The sequence below is a fragment of the Nicotiana sylvestris genome, chromosome 10 (assembly GCF_000393655.2).
Source record: "Nicotiana sylvestris chromosome 10, ASM39365v2, whole genome shotgun sequence".
Classification (NCBI taxonomy): domain Eukaryota; kingdom Viridiplantae; phylum Streptophyta; class Magnoliopsida; order Solanales; family Solanaceae; genus Nicotiana; species Nicotiana sylvestris.
This window is the reverse complement of record NC_091066.1, coordinates 51,173,445-51,194,299: the sequence shown is the minus strand read 5'-3', so window position 1 is coordinate 51,194,299 and position 20,855 is coordinate 51,173,445.

Here is a 20,855-nt window from a genome sequence, read left to right as displayed (position 1 = left end):
TGACTTGCTCCCCCTTTCACCTTCATGAATTTACTAATCGTTTGTGAAATAGCATAATCCTTAATCTCCGAATGGTATTTTTCTTGGACCGATGTCAATTATCTTACGAAAAATTCTATTTATAATACTATAGGGTACAACATCGCCGTAATGTAGTACTGCGGAATGTGACATCTCACTTCCGGGCTCTCATTAATTTATTTATGGATAATTTTCATGTACGAAAATATGGGGTGTAATATCATTCCCCCCCTTTGGAACATTCGTCCTCGAATGTTGACTGATGCACTTATCGTTCTCATATCCCATAGCGCTTGAGAATACTTTAGTAGTCCTCTTGCCATCTAGGCAACTTATCTGTGAATTAAGTCCAAAGGACAGGGCATTCCCCCCTTTAGGCCTCTTTCCCACGCCATGACTTGTGATCGAATTCCTTTTAATCTCACAACTGTTTCTACCTACCATCATGCAGTTTCTATGATACTGACCTTGTAAGTGTGCTTATGCGACTCTCCTCTCCTTTTTCCTCCAGTTTTTAGTCCTATAGTTATTCGTTTTTTGTCGAACTTACGAATATTGCTATCTCTTATTTTATAGACGTGGTTATCCATTCTTATGACTTTACAACATCTACCTAGGTCATACTATACCATAACTCTTACCTCGACTTCTCGTTACTGAGGTCTGCTACCAAATCCCAGGTTACTTTCATTGCTTATCCTATAAGTATAAATCTATGTCCTCTAATGCTTTCACATTACTGTTCGTCTTAAGAATGACAACCTACCACTTTTGTCACAACCCAAACCAATGGGCCGCGAGGGGCACCCGATATCTTACTCAACCGAGTACCAACGTAATGTATCTTTCTTATTACATCATCATATACACGTGATATACGTGCCTAATAGGCCAACATAATCATTTATAAAGTCAAAACATAGCCGACAATGCCATACAATCTTTCACGTATACGACATATGTCTACCAGCCTCTAAGAGTACATAAATATCATAAAGGTCAGGATAAAGTCCCGCCATACCAAACAATACACGTCCAAATCATACTAACCAAACAAGCAACTCCGAAGCAAATGGAGCATACCAACATCTTCTGCTGAGTTGATAGCCTACTTGGAGGGCTCTCTACATGTCTATCGGGACCTTCAGGCATGAAACACAGCATCCCCAGGCAAAAGGGATGTCAGTACGAATAATGTACCGAGTATGTAAAATACGTAAATAAGTACATAAGAGACATGGAAGAAATATAGAGTACATGACTCAACCTATAAGTCTGAATAACTTTGTAAATCATAAATTACTTTTAGCGTCATGCATATGCGTATGAATGTCATGTCGTGCATAGGTACATATTTCATAACATCATCAGCCTCTGAGAGCATCCCATCATATCATATCGACCACTATGAGTAAAATCATCATTGTATACCAGCTGATCAGGTGGTGGTGCATATATAATGCCATAACCTTTCTCATATCCCATATACATATATAAACATACATATATACGCGTATATAATGCCGTTTGAATCATATTTCAGCCACTGTGGGCAACATCAACATCATAGACCAGCTGATCAGGTGGTGATGTGTATATAACGCCGTAACCTTTTCCCATATCCCATATACATATATTTACATATATACGCGTATATAACACCATCTGGTCTGGGTCAATGCATATGAATGCAATGCATGAAAAGTACGTTAATAAAATCTTTCAGAGCTTCATAAGACCGTTTTGCCTTTGAGTAATATCATAAAGTAAACTCTTTTCAACTTTTATATTTTTCTAAGACCCATAAACAAATGATAAAATATTATGACACATGAAAATTCAAGAACATAGATATCTCTAATACTCCAATGAAATAGAGTCATTTATGGAATTTGTGCATTTGCACGTTTCATATGGATCATGCCAACAGAAAGAAAGGAGAGCCTTAACATACTTTGGTCGATTCTCTTGGCAATTCCTCTAACACACGTTAGAGTCACGAACTTATTCCTTGAGATAAGGATATGACTTTATGGCATATACTCTTTCGTTGTCCTAAGGCTTGTCACTTCTTGTATTTCCCTTCACCTGACTATAAACTCTATAATATTGTCATTTTTTATCTACCGTTGTCATCCATATATCACATCTTACTCATAATGCTTCATTAACTCTTTTCTTATTTTCTTGCTAACATTTCTGTCAATCACTTTCTTCTGAAAACTCGAACAGGACATTGTTTTGTCTTTAGCTTCCCTTTGCTCCATCTAATGGCTCTTCAAGTTGCTTAACGTTCTCGCTTTACTAGGGATGTGAGCCATACTAAGGTAATATGTATCCCTTCAAGGCTTATAGTGCATGTCTTTGTCGTACTCATATCTGGCTGCACTATTTTAAAGTGTACCATCTAGGTGTCTCACAAGGAGATTTATTAGCACATTTGCAATATTCTTTAAAAATGTCAATTGACACAAACAATTCATTCATCATATCTTCTTATGCTACTTCTATTAACCCCCATAGGGTATATCTGGAATGGCTGCAACCAATTGTATATACCTATGTTACTATTGAATATAACTCAAAAAGCTTATGTTCCTCTACCTCAATTATAGATGTTGTTAACCTTCATTAACTGGGCGCCTTGTACCCTTTTTCATCTTGCTTCTTTTGCTTGTTGAAACTTGTATTTATCTTCTTAATCTCTCATTATCTTTCACCATAAAGATGGATAGGCTTTTTTGCCTTAAGGCTTCTTATCAGAAAGCTTACACCTTTCAGTACACCCATGATCTACTAAAGACCTTACATTCACTTATCATAGGCATCATATAAAATTCCAATTCCTCTGACTCAGCTTTTCCACAACAATCTCTCTTTCCATCCTTCTATCTGGATATAGGTATTGTCTTATTACGAATAGGATTTAGGAATTTAACTTCCTATGACTGAGCTCTACCACATGATCTAGAGTAAGAAGAAATAGTGACAATCCTAAATGCCCTGTAGCCTCCTGCTTATAAGTGTGGTGCATGACACACCCATAAACAAGACTCTACTAGACACGGCTTGTAGACTCCCTAGGACAAAATTGCTCTAATACCACTTTATCCTTCATAACACTTATTTATAGCTTGTATAAATAGCGTAATCCTTATAATCTCCAAATAATCTTTTACTTGGACTAATGTCAATTACGTTACAACAAATCCAACGTACAATACTACAAGGTGCAACATCGTCGTAACTTAATACTGCAAAACATAAATCCACCGTAATGTAATACTGTTGGGTGCAACACTGTCATAACTTAATACAGCAATGCATAATATCGATGTAATATTGCGGAGCGTAATTACTAATTTTTTTATTCTGGGGTTTAATTCTCCCTTTTGGTAATCATGTTAGAGTCACAAACTTATTCCTTGAGATGAGGATGTGACTGTATGGCCTATACTTTTTTGTTGTCTTAAGGTCCATCACCTTTCGTCTCTTTCTTCATTTAACTATAGGTTCTGTAACATTATACCATTGTCATCCATGTATCACACCTTATTCATAATGCTTCCTTATCTATTTTCTCGTTACTCTACTAATATTTCTGCATATCCCTTCTTTTGTTGTTTGAAAACTTCAACACGACATTGTTTTCCCCGCTTTATCTCCCCTTTGCCCCATTCACTGGCTCTTCGGGTTGCCTAGCATTATCTCTCTACTAGGGACAAGAGTCATGCTAAGATAATTTTATCCTTTCAAGGCTTCAAACGCCTATCTTTGTAGCACTCATATGTAGTGGTACTATTTTAAAATGCACCATCTAGGTGTTTCACAAGGAGATCTATTAGCACTTTTTGCAATGTCCTTTGAAATTGTCAACTAATGCAAACCATCCATTTACCAATTTGGGTTATCCTAACCCCAACCGGATCTTGATATTCCGTCCTTCTCTAAACTATACATGTTAACCCCCACAGGGCATAACTGGAATGAGTGTGACCAATTGTACATACCTCTGTTACTGCTGAATATAACTCAAAAAGCTTATGTTCCCCTACCTGAATTATAAACACTGTTAACCTTCATTAACTGGGCGCCTCGTACCCTTCTTCATCTTGCTTCTTTTGCTTGTTGAAACTTTTATTTATCTTCTTAATCTCTCATTATCTTTCACCATTAAAATGGATAGGCATTCTTGCCTTAAGGCTTCTTATCAGGAAGCTTACACCTTTCAGTATACCCATGACCTGCTAAAGACCTCACATTTACTTATCGTAGGAATCATACAAAATTGAGTTCCTCTTACTCAATTCTTCCATAGACGCATTCAATCTCTAACCAATTGGAGGTATCGTCATATTACGAATAAAATAGAAGCTAGGAGTTTGAATTCTTATAAGTGAGCTCTACCACACGATCTAGAGTAAGAAGAAAGAGTGACAGTATTAAATGCCCTATAGCCTCCTGCTTAAAAGTGTGGCGCACGACACACCCATAAACAAGACTCTACTAGACACGTCTTGTAAACAACCCTAGGAATGAACTGCTCTGATACCACTTTGGCTCTTGAGCAATATCATAAAGTAAATTCTTTCTTTCTCAACTTTCATATTTGACATAATCCTTAATTATGGGAATTATTGGATAATGGGGGAATCAACTAGTTAATTACTAATTAGTGGTTGATTAATTAAATTTTTTTGGATAAGATTAATGGTCTAAAACATGGCAGCCACATGCAGATACATATGATGACTCTTGATTTTAAGTAATTAGGTGGCATATTTGGGGGAATTTTGTGGCCAAGTAGTCACCTAAATGGGGCCCACACCCACTTTAATAAAAACATTAAGGTAAGATGATAAGCTTAAAAATGGAAGTCTTAACAAGACCTACATATGAACCCTTACCATCATGATAATAAAGGTGTAGCTTTTGGGAATGACTACAAAGTTGGAAGGATTTCACACGTTACTAGAGATATTCCTTTCAATGACTTTCATGTTAGAGAATGGATAATTAAGGTTTATGATATGATTATTGATTCTTGAAGAGTAGGATCACGTTGATCAACAATTTCCAAATTTGTGATAATATCCTTGTTCCGAGAAGGTTTGCTTCACTGGTTTGCAACGAAAGATGATAAGCGTTATGGCTTCGTTGTCTAAGAGAGCACGGTACAATCTTTCTCAAGAATATCATATGTTTTTTCCCTACTTCAACCTGTCGTTACGTGTTCGTCACACAAGACGTGTGTTAGAGGAATTGTCAAGAAAATCGGCCCGCGTATGTTAAGGCCATCCCTTCTTTCTTTTGGCATGATCCATATGATACGAACGAAACATACAAATGCACAAATTCCATGAATGACTATATTTATAGAAGTATTAGAGATATCTATGTTCTTGAATTTCCGTGTGTCATAATATTTTATCATCTGTTCATGGGTCTAAGAAAAAAATACGAAAGTTGAAAAGAGTTTACTTTATGATATTACTCAAAGGCAAAATGGTCTTATGAAGCTCCGAAAGATTTTATTAACGTACTTTTCATGCATTGCATTCATGTGTATTGACCCATTACCAGACGACATTATATACGCGTATATATGTATGTATATATATATGTAAATGGGATATGGGAATGGTTATGGCATTATATATGCACCAACACCTGATCAGCTGGTATATGATGATGATGTTGCCTACATTGACTAAAATATGACTCAGACGGCGTTAAATATGCGTATATATGTATGTATATATATGTAAATGGGATATGGGAATGGTTATGGCATTATATACGCACCACCACCTGATCAGCTGGTATAAGATAATGATTTTGTCCACAGAGGCCGATATGATATGATGGGATGCCCTCAGAGGCTGATGATGTAATGAAACATGTACCCATGCACGACATGACATTCATACGCATATGCATGACACTAAAAGTAATTTATGATTTACAAAGTTATTCAGACTTACAGGTTGAGTCATGTACTCTATATGTCTTCCAAGTCTCTTAAGTATTTATTTATGTGCCTTACATACTCGGTACATTATTCGTACTGACATCCCCTTTGCTTGGGGATGCTGCGTTTCATGCCCGAAGGTCCCGATAGAAAGGTCGAGAGCCCTCTAAGTAGGCTATTAGCTCAGCGAAAGATGTTGGTGCGCTCCATTTGCTTCGGAGTTGCTCGTTTTGTTAGTATGATTTAGACGTGTATTGTTTGGTATGGCGGGACTTTGTCCCGACCTTTATGACATTTATGTATTCTTAGAGGCTTGTAGACATATGTCGTGTACGTAAAAGGTTGTACGGCCTTGTCGGACTATGTTTTGAGTTTATAAAGGATCATGTTGGCCTATTAGGCCCGTATGTCATGTGTATATGATGATGTAATAAGAAAGATACATTACGTTGTTACTCGGTTGAGTAAGGTACCAGGTGCCCGTCGCGGACCATCGGTTTGGTCCGTGACAAAAGTGATACACTTTTATCACGACCCAAACCGATGGGCCGCGACGGGCACCCGGTACCTTACTCAACCGAGTACCAACGTAACGTATCTTTCTTATTACATCATTATATACACATGACATACGGGCCTAATAGGCCAACATGATCCTTTATAAACTCAAAACATAGGCCAACAAGGCCGTACAATCTTTTATGTACACGACATATGTCTACAAACCTCTAAGAATACATAAATGTCATAAAGGTCGGGACAGAGTCCCGCCATACCAAATAAGACATGTCTAAATCATACTAACCAAAAGAGCAACTCCGAAGCAAATGGAGCGCACCAACATCTTCCACTGAGCTGATAGCCTACTTGGAGGGCTCTCGACCTATCTATCGGGACCTACGGGCATGAAACGCATCATCCCCAGCCAAAAGGGATGTCAATACGAATAATGTACCAAATATGTAAGGCACTCAAATAAATACATAAGAGACATGGAAGACATATAAAGCACATGACTTAACATTTAAGTCTGAATAACTTTGTAAATCATAAATTACTTGTAGCGTCATGCGTATGCATATGAATGTCATGTCGTGCATAGGTGCATGTTTCATAATATCATCAGCCTCTAAGGGCATCCCATCATATCATATCGGCCACTGTGGGCAAAATCATCATCGTATACCAGTTGATCAAGTGGTGGTACGTATATAATGCTATAACCTTTTCCATATCTCATATACATATACATACATACATATATATGCGTACATAACGCTGTTTGAATCATATTTACATATATACGCGTATATAATGCTGTTTGAATCATATTTCAGCCACTGTGGGCAACATCACCATCGTATACCAGCTGATCAGGTGGTGGTGCGTATATAATGTCGTAACCTTTTTCCATATCCCATATATATATATGCGTATATAATACCATCTGGTCATGGGTCAATGCACATGTACAAAATACATGAAAAATAAGTAATAATCTCAATATTCTTTCCGGATAAATTTTTCCAACTGCGCATTATTCTGAGACCCACGAGCAGAAGATAAAATATTATGACATACGAAAATTCAAGAACATAAATATCTCTAATACTTCTATGAATAGAGTCATTCATGGAATTTGTGCATTTGCACGTTTCGTTCTATCATATGGATCATGCCAAAAGAAAGAAGGGATAGCCTTAACATACCTGGAGTAGGGAAAATGCCGTATAATATTTCTAGTGAAGATTGCACCGTACTCTTTTAGAACTGCAAAATTTTACGTTGCTACGATTCTGACAATTCTCATTGGAATTGTTCTGTCTCAAGATTAATTTCCATTAAAGAGCAATTACATGGCGATAACTCTGGGAAATGGTGAATCGAAACTTGGACATTAACATGGCTAATATGATCTTGGCTTCCATTAATGCAAAAGATTGGCCAACACAATTTCCTGGACCGGCGGCGAACGGGAAAATATTCTGCCCGGTGGCAAACACTTAGAAGCAACACGATCAAGCCTGAATTCATTAACATCTTTTCCCAATATTCATTCACTATGATGTATGGCAAGTACTATTATACAAGCTTAACTGTATGAGTTAAACTCAATTAAAATTCTTCTTTATCTCATGAAATTTAATAATTCTATCCAACAGTATTTACAAAGTGGTAAAGAATATTTCATGACCTTTGCACATTAAATGTGGAGGCACACAAATAGATAGTCAGCAAGTTTGGCACATGTGACCACCGAACACTATTCCTTTGGAAGAAAGCTAGAGGATCTTGGAATTTAGGTTTCTTGAAACCAATATTTTTGGTTGCCACCTAACCAAAGGTGACTAATAGTCACTTGTTTGGAAAGTAGTTTGATGCCACGTGGGATGGTGATGAGAATTTTCAATCTTTATTCATTTATTAGGTAATTAGGTAATGTACTGTTACTCGGTAATTAACCAGTTACCCGCATAATTAAAAATTATCTCAACTTACTTAAAATACTACTTACTTTTAACACACCTTATACATCGTACTATCATGGCCATGTGGTACCTTATATGGTACTAGTCCATAAATATCGGGTATTAGTGCTCGACCCGTATTTTATTCCAACATGCCAAACTTTGGACGAAAAATTTATTTTCTTTGACTTGCTTCCCCTTTCACCTTTACGAATTTATTCATCACTTGTGAAATAGCATAATCCTTATAATCTCCAAATAATCTTTTACTTGGACTGATGTCAATTACCTTACGACAAATCCAACGTACAATACTACAGGGTGCAACATCGTCGTAACTTAATACTGCGAAGTGTGACATTACCATAATGTAATACTACTGGGTAGAACACTGTCGTAACTTAATACTGCTGGACGTAACATCATCATAATATATTACTGCAGAGGGTGACATCATCGTAACATATTCCTGCAAACAAAGAAAATGAATTTTTGTCAAAGTTTGGCATTTTGGGGTAAAATACGGCCCGAGCTAAAATATCCAGTATTTATGGACTAGTGCCATACAAGGTACTATATGACCATGGTAGTAAGGTATATAAGGTGTGTTAAAAGTTAGTAGTATTTTAAGTAAGTCGGAATAATTCTCAATTTTAGGGGTAATTGATTAATTACCAGGTAACGGGATATTACCTAATTAATTGGGGATATATTTAGATAAAAATAAACCCCCTCTCCCAAACTTTGGGGGGGGGGGGGCGAGACCGAAGAGCAGAGTGTTGCCCCTGATGTGAATCATACTTGTATCTCGTTTGACTTGGCACTCCTCAAAGATTGATCGAAAGGTCTTTCTTTGGACCGTAATGTAGACTTTTGGATAGGGTTAGAAAAAAAAAGATATCATAAAGGCTAAAAAACAGCTTGAAATGAAAGGGTTCAGAATTACAACTTTTGGAATTATATCTTTACATAACCACAACTTCTGCCCTAGTTTCTTTGCCTGTGGAATTTTGAATTTTTATTTTGACTGGACCGAACCGTGAGGCTGCCTACGTATCCTTAAAAGGAATCAGGTCGAACGTAGTTCAAGACATAGGAATTGCTTTGTTTTTTTTGTACTTTTTTTCTTTTCTCTTTTTTTTTCTTTTCTTTCTTTTGCTTTACTTTTTTTTTTCATTTTCTCTTTCTCTTTTTCCTCTTTTCTCTTCTTTATTTATATTTTTTGAACTCTGTTTCCGATTCCAAAAGAGGGGTATGAAAGAATATAAATAAGACTCAAAAAAGGGGTAACAAAGGATAAAGTATTTAGATAGCAGAATAAAATGCCTTCGTTATTCCAACCTTCAAAACATGCCAAGTACAAACATCACAATTAAACAAACCGAAGAAATCATACATAATATCTTTTGACTGCATCAGAATTGATAGCCATATCTACACATTTGCCTTCTATATCTATTAAATACAAAGCACCATTGGACAACACTCTTGTTACAACGAACGACCCTTGCCAATTTGGGGCAAACTTGCCTTTGGCTTCAGCCTGATGTGGAAGGATGCATTTCAATACTTGCTGACCCATTTCAAATTTCCGGGGACGCACCTTCTTGTTGTATGCTCTTGCCATTCTCTTCTGATACAATTGACCACACTGTCGCCAGTAATTTCTCGTCAATCAGACTTAATTGCTCCAACCGAGTTTTGACCCATTCATCATCATCAATTTCAGCTTCAACAACAATTTGAAGAGATGGAATTTTGACCTTTATGGGTATAACTGCTTCAGTACAATATACCAACAGATAAGGCGTTGCACCTACTGAAATGCGAACAATACTGCGGAAACCCAGCAAAGCAAAAGACAACTTTTCATTCCATTTCCTAGAACCTTGCACCATCTTCCAAAGTATCTTCTTTATGTTCTTGTTAGCTGCCTCAATAGCTCCATTTGCTTTAGGGCGATACGGGGTGGAATTCCAAAGCGTAATCTTGAACTGTTGACATACTTCTTTCATCAAATGGCTGTTAAGATTAGCACCATTGTCTGTGATGATTACCTTGGGGATTCCGAACTGACAAGTGATGTTTGAATGAAAAAAATCAACCACTGCCTTCTTGGTCATAGATTTGAAAGTCATGGCTTCAACCCACTTAGTGAAATAGTCGATGGCCACCAGAATAAACCTGTGCCCATTTGACGCCACTAGCTCAATTGGTCCAATGACATCCATACCCCAAACGACAAAAGGCCAAGGTGCGAACATAGTATGCAACTCAGACGGCAGAGAATGAATCAAATCCCCATGCACCTGACATTGATGACACTTGCGCACAAAGCTGATGCAATCTCGTTCCTTGGTGAGCCGATAATACCTTGCTTGAAGATTTTTTTTGGCCAAAACATACCTACTCATATGCGGTCCACAAACTCCGGAATGCACTTCGGTCAGGATAGTCGTGGCTTGTTTAGAATCTATGCACCTTATCAGTCCAAGATCTGGAGTTCTCTTGTACAAAATTCCCCCGATCAAGAAAAATCCACTAGCCAAACGTCGAATTGTTCTCTTTTGATCACCTGTGGCCTGTACCAGATACACCCCCATCTTGATGTATTCCCGGATATCATGGAACCACGGTTCACCATCAAGTTCCTCCTCAACCACATTACAGTAAGCATGCTGATCGCAAACTTGAATATGCAGAGGGTCAACATAAGCCTTATCCGGATGGTGTAACATTAACGCCAAGGTAGCCAAGGCATCGACAACCTTATTATGGATCCTAGGAATATGCCTGAACTCTACTGATCTGAATTTGACAAAGATCATGCAAACATTGTCGATGCGGTATGAGTTTTAAATCCGGAGTTTCCCATTCTCCCTGAATCTGGTGCACTAACAAATTCAAATCTCCTAAGACCAAGACTTCCTGGACTCCCATATCTACAACTAACCTTAAACCCAGAATGCATGCCTCGTACTCAGCCATGTTGTTAGTATAATAGAAACGAAGCTGGGCCGTAACAGGGTAGTGATGCCCTATTTCAGAAATGAGCACAACCCTATTCCGACACCTTTCATGTAAGAAGCTCCATCAAAGAAAAGTTTCCAACTTGTCTTTTCAGCCTGCTCCACCTCATCAATATGCATCACCTCTTCATTGGGAAAATAAGCCCTCAAAGGATCATATTCTTCATCCACCGGGTTCTCGGCCAAATGATCAGCCAATTTTTGGGCTTTCATTACGGTTCGAGTCACATAGATGATGTCAAACTCTATGAGCAAAATCTGGCACTTTACAAGTTTTCCTGTGGGCATAGGCTTCTGAAAGATATACTTTAGAGGATCCAGGTGAGAAATGAGTTAAGTAGTGTAGGACGACAGATAATGCTTCAACTTTTGTGCCACCCAAGTCAGAGCGTAACATGTCCTTTCAAGGGGAGTATACTTAACCTCATAGGAAGTGAACTTCTTGCTGAGATAATAGATGGCTTGCTCCTTCCTACCAATGATGTCATGTTGACCTGACAGACAGTCAAATGAATTATCCAAGACTGTCAAATAGAGAATTAAAGGTGTCCCGGGTTCTGACGGGACCAACACCGGTGGGTTTGACAAGTATCCCTTGATCTTATCAAATGCCTCCTGGCACTCATCAGTCCATTTGACCGCAACATTCTTCTTTAGCAACTTAAATATAGGCTCACAAGTTATTGTGAGTTGAGCAATAAACCTGTTGATGTAGTTTAAACGCCCGAGCAAACTCATCACCTCAGTATTATTCCTTGGGGGTTGTAATTCAATGCCTCACCGACTGACTATGAACCCGAACAGTTTCCCAGACGGAACACAAAATGCACACTTTGTAGGGTTGAGCTTATGATTGTACATGCGGAGCCTCTAGAAAAACTTTCTCAAGTCTCCAACTTGGTCAGACTGCTTTCTTGACTTGATGATCACATCATCCATGTAGACCTCAATTTCTTTTTGTATCATGTCATGAAACACGGTAGTCATTGCCCTCATGTAAGTTTCCCTAATATTTTTCACACCAAATGGCATTACCCTATAGCAATACGTTTCCCATGGTGTGATGAACGCTGTCTTTTCTGCATCTTCCTCATCCATTAAAATTTGGTGATATCCCGCATAACAATCCACAAAAGATCCGATCTCGTGCTTGGCATAGTTATCAATCAAAATGTGGAGATTTGGCAATGGGAAGTTATCCTTTGGACCTTCTTTGTTGAGATTGCGGTAATCAACGCACACCCTGGTCTTACCATCCTTCTTTGATATAGGCACAACATTAGCTAACCAAGTGGGGTATTACGTGACTCGAATGACCTTTGCATCCAACTATTTTGTGTTTTCTTCCTTAATCTTCACACTCATATCAGTTTTAAACTTCCTCAACTTTTGCTTGACAGGAGGGAATGCCGGGTCAGCTGGAAATTTGTGAACTACCAAGTCAGTACTCAGACTCGCCATGTTGTCATATGACCATGCAAAAATGTCTTTTATATTCAGATAGTGCTTTGATTATTTATTCCTTGATTTGTGGTTCTAAGTGTACACTTATCTTGGTTTCCTTGATATTATCTGGATCCCCTAAATTGATTGCTTCAGTTTCATTCAAATTAGGCTTGGGTTTCTCTTCAAAATGATTTAGTTCTTTACTAATTTCCTCAAATGCCTCCTATTCTATCATATTTTGTTTTATCATCACAATCTATTTCTTGGATTATTATTTCAGAGTTAGATTGGTTTTTAAGACTTGGCTGAAGATTCCTCATGCATGTCATGTCATTGAAACCAACATAAAAAGAACTGTACAAAGAAAGACAAAAATGACACTATAATGGAAAAAGGGAAATTACATTTCATTGAAAATAAAGGATAGGAGGGTTTGTACATCAAAAAAGTGAAAAGTAAAAATCTGAATTACAACCCTAGAATAATCCAGATAACAGGAAGGAAATCAAAGCAAACTACTAAGACTCCTTCCGAGTAGGGTGAGGAGTAGCATTCCAATTGTTAAGCTTCACTTTTGGCCTAATAAACTTCACATCTGCTTTGCTGGAACCTCCCCCAATTTCTACCATGTTCACCTTATCAAATACACTTTAGAACCTCTCAATCAACTCTTCATCAAAGTCAACCACAGGCTTTAGAACTGGGGACACTGGACACTTCACTACCCCTAACTTGATGAAAGACCTGGAGAGGCATGGGACAAACTTAGGGACTAGGGAGTGCCCATACCTTCTTTTTCAACTTTTTAGACTTCTTCACATCATCCCCTGTGGGCTTTAACCCTAGACCAAATATACTCAGATTTTCACGTAGAGACACTAGCTGCACGATACCTTGCAAAGATGCACCCAGACCCTTGCCCCACACAAAACCATTCCTCAACATTTCATTTGCTACCATGACGGTCGTAGAAGCTAGCTTTGGCCTAAGAATATATTCCCCTTTCGGAACCTTCTCAACTGACACTGTTTCGGAAACTTGGTACACCCAAGGCCCCTTATCATCTTCAACATTAATAAACGAGATAGATGTATCATTGTAAGCATACAAGTTCTCATCACCATGAAAAACAATTTCCTGTTTGTCCCACTCAAACTTTCCCATCTGGTGCAAAGAAGACGGGACTGCTTTTGCAACATGTATCCAAGGCCTACCCAGCAGAAAATTGTAAGAGACTGCCACGTCTAATACCTGGAACTCCATGGTAAATTCAAATGGTCCTATTGTAAGTTCGAGCATGATATCACTAACATAATCTTTTCCCCCTCCGTCAAAACCTCGGACACATATACTGTTCTTGTGGATCCTCTCAGCATCAATTTTCAACTTGTGCAGAGTGGAGAGCGGGTAAATGTTTGCACTGGAAGAATTATCAACTAGCACACTTGTGACCACAGAATCTTCGCATTTTACTGTGAGATAAAGAGCCCGATTGTTCTCCGTACCCTCCACAGGCAACTCACCATCTAAGAAGGTAATCTTGTTTGCCTCGAATATCTTGTTGGAAATCTTCTCCAAATGGTTCACTGTAATCTTGTTAGGGACATGGGCTTCATTCAAAATATTCATAAGAGCCCGGCGGTGCTCGTCTGAACGTATCAACAATGATAGAAAAGAAATCTGAGCAGGTGTCTTTCATAATTGTTCCACTATGGAGTAACCCTGCACCTTTATTTTCCTCAAAAATTCTTCCGCCTCCTCTTCGGTGACCGGTTTCTTCACTAGAATTGGACTATCTTTGAGTGGCTTGGCTTTTCCTAATTCCTCTAGGGTAAAGCATCTCCCCGAACAAGTCAACCCCCGAGTTTCATTAACTTTCTCTTCCACTTCTTTCCCCTTGTAAGTTACTACTACTCGCTTGTAATTCCACGAGATGGCCTTGGTGTCATCTTCCAGCAGCTGGGTTACAGGTTTAATGATAATAAGAGCCGTGCGGGCCCCTTCCAGAATTATGACAGGCTTACTTGCTACCCCTGACACGACCACTTTCGCCTTTCCTTGATTTGTTTCCACATCATGTGGGGATCCCTTCACACCTACCACGGGTGGCTTAGCATCAAGCTTGCTTAGCTTGTCTGTCAACCTCTCAACTGCCAAAGATGTTGCATTTGTGACAACTGGAGTTTTGAGTGAATTACTTTCATTGGCACGGATCATCATGATAGACTTCGAAGGCTTCTCGAGCTTCCCATCCTTATACACTATCTCAATCATATGTGTTTCAGTGTGGGCTGGAAATGGATTCTGATTGATGTTGGGCGCTTCCGGGCTCTAGACCTCAATCTGGTTTGTATCGATAATTTTTTGGATGGTGCTCTTCAAATGCCAACACTTTTCCGTGTCATGCCTTGGAGCATCAGAACAATATACACATCTGAGGGAATAATCCAGGTTCTTCGGAGGGGGATTTGGTAATTTTGACTCAACCGGCCTTAGAACCCCAACTGTTTTAACCTCTGAAACAGAATGGTGTAAGACTATCCAAGTGGGGTGAAAGTCCGCTTTTGTTGTTTTCTATACTCCTTCCTAGGGAAAAAGCTTGGACCAGTAGGGTTTCAGTATGTTTGTGGAGGCGGGTAAGTATTTTGTGGAGCTGGTGCACGCCATTACAGGTACGGAGGGGGTTGAGCATATGACTGTGCGTGGTGGACATGGTATTGGGGTGGCCTGACTGAATACTGAGGGTCTGGTTGTGGTAAGTAGTGTTGGGGTGGATTATATGGAGTTTGGATGTAGGTTTGAGGCTGAGGTCGAGGCTGGGTGTAATGGTGCGGCGGACCCCTTGGGCCAGGCCACGATCCTAAGACGACCATAACAACATCTTCTTTCTTCCTTTTCCTTAACACGCCCCCGGTGCCATTCTGGATCGCTTGTGTGGTCGCTTTGATGGTAGAGTAACTCATGATCTTGCTCGACTTGAGCCCCTCCTCTACTATTCCTCCCATTCTCACCACCTTATTGAAAGACTTACCTACGACCGAGACCATATAACTAAAGTAAGTAGGATCCAAAGTCTAAAGAAAGCAATCTACCATTTCATCTTCCTTCATTGGAGGGTCGACTCGTGCCGCCTGCTCTCTCCACCGGAAACAATTCTCCCTGAAGCTCTCACTAGGATTTTTGTCCATCTTAGTCAAAGATAGGCGATCTGGGACAATTTCTACGTTGAACTAGAAATGCCGAGTGAAAGCTTGAGCCAAGTCATCCCAAGTGTACCACCTACTGTTGTCCTGGTGGGTGTACCACTCCAATGCTGCACCACTTAGAATTTGGCTAAATATGCCATCAACAGTTCATCATTCCTATCGGCTCCCCTCATTTTACTGTAAAATCCTCTCAAGTGGGCCACAGGATCTCCGTGCCCGTCGTACAAGTCAAACTTGGGCATTTTGAATCTGACAGGTAGCTGGACATCAGGAAACAAGCACAGATCCTTATAAGCCACACTCACTTGGCCTCCTAACCCTTGCATATTTCTCAGCGACTTCTCCAAGCTCTTTACCTTCCTAAATATCTCCTCTTGCTCCGTTTTTTTGGGTGGCTTCTTAGCTTCGACAGGAAGTTCGAAGTGGGGAGTGTAGGAGTAGTGATCTGGGACTTTAAAGGTGGGCTCTGGGGCATAGTACTGGTTATCTTGGGATTGGAATACCGGCTCACTGGAAGATCGATGGAGTGTAGCTGGTGGGGGTGCCACGAAGATAGGGGTAGCTGGCGGATGGGGGTATGTGGTTGTTTTGGCTGGTGGAGCTTGGATGGTTTGGGAAGTGGTGCCATAATAGTGGTGGAAAGGGGTGAAGCTTGGTGCATGTTATGGATATTGAGCTAGTGGTGGACGAAAGCAGGGTTGGCAGGGTATGATGGTGGATGATGCCCTTTCATCCATGCCTGGTACATTTCGGCCATTTGGTGTTTTAGCTTATGTAACCCCTCTTTCAGACCGAGCTCAGATTCCTCCTCCTCTCTCGGCGGGTCAATCACACTCGCATCCAATTCTTTGCCAGCCTGATCACCTTGTGTTTAGACCTGGTATTGTATGGGTGGGTGGCCAGAATGCCGAACAAACTAACCACCTTCCTGTGCTCAATAACAACAAAACACTTGTTAGTGTTGAAGATTTTAACAGATAGGAAACCGCACGTTTGGGATCCAATACACCTGAATAGTTAAAGGTTTCTACTATGTATTTGAACGGTTGCATGTTTCATCCCGGCCTTAACCAACTCTTTTCACTTTGCATTTTCTCTTCTCTTTTTTTTTCTTTTTCACTATTTCCCTTTTCAATCACTATTGATTTTCCCACTCAGTTTTTGTTGCTCTTTTTTTTTCTCTTGCTTTTGTTCTCTTGTTTTGCCATTCTTCCTTTCCGCTCAGTCTCTTTTCTTTTTATTTTTCTCTTTTTTTTTTCTCCTTTTCATTTTATGGTTATGATCCAATCCTATGAGGACTGCCTACGTATCATGGTGCCACATGAATCAGATCAATACGTAGTTCAGGAGATAAATACGAAATAAAAGAAATAAATATTTTTTGGTTTTCAAATTTTTCATAAAATAAAAACATTCTGATTTTTCCTCTATTACAATGACTCCATGCTACAGACTTAAACATAAAAACTAATAGACTCCAAGAGAAACCGCAATAAAGACTCAAAAGTGGACTGACAGACTCCATAAGAAACTGAAAATACAGACTCAAATATTAAAATCAGAAATACATAAGTGCCTTAACTACTGCTCCAGGGGTCCACGGGGCATTAGTCGGTCTCGCCGCGGGCCTGCCAGCCATATCTTCTTGGAGGTGATATAAGTCATCCATTATCTGACGGACAAAAATCATAACTACAGCGAAGAACATGGACCTGGTCATGTCCTCGCATTCATTACACTTCATCACAATATAGTCAGAAATCCTTCTAACCCTCTCCTTGACGACACCCTTCTTTTGTAGAAGATGCCCAATCTGTTGAGATCTAGCTTCCAAAACCTATGTGGCTGTATGATTTTGCTCTTGCAATTGTTGCAGGTCCTTTTCTAACTGTGACATCAAGGCATAGCAGTGTTCCCTTTCTGCTTTGAAGTTCTTTGCTTGCTTGGTCATTTCGCTCTTAAGGGTATTGATTTTTTCTCCATCCCTATGATTCCTTTGTCATATGTTTCCTTTAATAGTTGAACGAAACATGCCCTTCCTCCGCATTCTTGGCCAACTTTGCTCGGGCTTTTACTAGTTTGCCCTCGGTCTTTTCCAAATCAAAACCATAGTCACATACTTTCCGCCTCAGGTTTTCTATCAATTTCTCATCCTTTTCACTTTTGGTAGGGTTCTCAGCTGCTATTTTTCATCTTCTGGATTTGGGCTCTAAGTGCTTCATTTTCTTGTGCCAATCTTTTCTTTTCACCCTCATACCCAACGGCTTGCAAACCACTCTCAAATTGAAGATCTCTTACTTGCTTTTCCAACTTGCTTATGGTGGGCCTATACTCGTTTTCTTTGGCCAGCCAATCCCATTGTTCTTGTGATGCTTCAACAAATTCTTGGAGGTAGGGCCTTTTGGCTGGTCTTCCAAACTCAACACTTCTTTTATACCACGCAAGGTAACCGAACGAGACTTTACCCTTATATAAATCATGCACTCGGGTGTTTGCCGTCAGGTATTGGCACTTATTCCAGATCTGGCAAACCATTACTTCATGAAATTGGTCATCAAAATGGATCTCGACTGCATGAATGCTAAGGACTTCGTCCTTGGGAATTATTTGGCATCTTTCCAGCTGTCTCAAAACCCGGTATGTATCATAAGGCTAGATACTTCTGATACCCATCAGGAGGAAGTGAGGAATGGTGGTAGGCATGTATATAATCATATTAATAGGAAGCCAACCCAACGTCCACTCTATCTTATTGGCAGTTATGGAGCGGAGGCAAGATATCCAATCTACGACCCCTTTTGACATCTTAAACCCATAGACCATTGTATCAAACTCCTCTATGCAGCTTTTCCCTGTCGACCCATAGTTCATGTACTGAGGACGATGGCATAGATGCTCAATCATCTATATTTGTAGCAACAAATTGCAACCTTCGAAAAAATCTACTCCAGCTTTGCAAGCTGTGAGAGCTCGGAATATTTCAGATACTATCATAGGTGCAAGGGTGCTATTGGCATTGACAATCAAAGTATTGATGAAGCCAGCTACCCGTAGATCAATATTCCCATCCTTCCTGGGAAACACTAGAAGACCCAAGAAGGCTACCATAAAAGCGAAACATCTATGCTCTTCCCATTTTGGTTGGTTCCCTTTACTACAGATTCTGCTTTCCGGGTTTTTCAAACCCCCTTATATGTCCGTACCGCTGGTATATGAAGTATAGAGGGGAAAACCCACCCGCCAACTCTGCATACTTGACCCCTCTGCTTATCTTTAACAAATCCAAAAATTTGTGCGAGGTGACGACCCTTGGAGCAACCAGGTATTTATGTCTTAGACCCTCGGTACTCCCAGCATAGCCCGCTATCTCCTCCAATGTAGATGTAAGTTCGAAGTCCGAAAAATGCAGAACGTTGTGAGCTAGATCCCAGAATGTCACTAGTGCTTTTATTATATCTCCCCTAGGACTGATCTTTAGCAATCCGGTGAGCCCCCCAAATAATGGTTGACCATGTCTCGTCCTGGCTTACCTAAATCTTCCCACCACATGTGTAGTTCCAACAAAATCTTGGTCATGACCTTCATTGGTAAATTTTGACTCGTGCTCATTCTGCACATTTAGATTAAGGTGATTGGTTAAAAGACAAAATGAATCTTATTTTGAAAACTGATAAAGGGTTTATTTTGATAAAATCAAATAAATCAGGGTTACTTTTGTGAATACGGCCCTTTAGTACTTCGAAATGGAAGATTTTAGGGCTGTGTTTACTAAATGGCCAAAAATTGACAAAGAAACCGTCTGTGGCTATTCTTGCAAAAATAGTCTTCCGGCGTCCTGTTGGGACATTCAACTATTTAGACAAAAACGACATCACCCATTTTATTCACAACAAAAATGACGACACTTCATTTTTTTCTTTCAAAATTTTCAAAAGCGGGGCTGAACCCAATGAGGGTTGCCTGCGTATCCCACATCTGGTAAGAATCAAACCCGCAAAGTTCTGCCAGTTTTGATGCAACAGAAAAACATAAAGACTTTTGAAATAACTTTTTTCCCCTTTTTTCAAAAATTTTGGCAGAGTTTCGGGATATTTTAGTTACCAAATTTTGGGAAATGGATGAAATTCTCTCTAATACCTCGAACTTGGTTTTTCTCTTTATCTTTCTTATTTAATCTAGAAGCCGGTCAACATGCAAGCCAAAACAAATGAATATACATGTAGCACATAAAAAATGCATCAGGTTGGTTTTTTTATTTTTGGATACACCTGTCCTAGACGGACCCAACCCCTATGTTGAGTCCCCAAAGCCAAATGCACATGATGCAAACAAGCTTTCCTACTAGGGATCCGGAATGAGGCTGAGTTATTCTAGGTTTAAAATCTGGGTATATTGTTCTAGACTTGGTGTACCCCAGCGGACAACTCTAGGGGGAGGGGCTACATACAGGGAACCAAAAGGTCATCCGGCTTTGTAACTTGTCCGAGCCTCATTCTAAATTAAGGTATGACACTAACAGAAAAGAAGTCATGCCAACGCGCACTTTTTCGAAGACGAGAAGAGAAGGGTTTCGCAACAGTTTATATACAGTTCAAATAATATCAAAGCGGTAAAAACGACATTTAGCACATTAGGTCCAAACATGTAAAAATCAGATAATAAATAAAAGCCAAATATAACAATTATTCTATGCTCGAATTCTTGAACCCTGAAC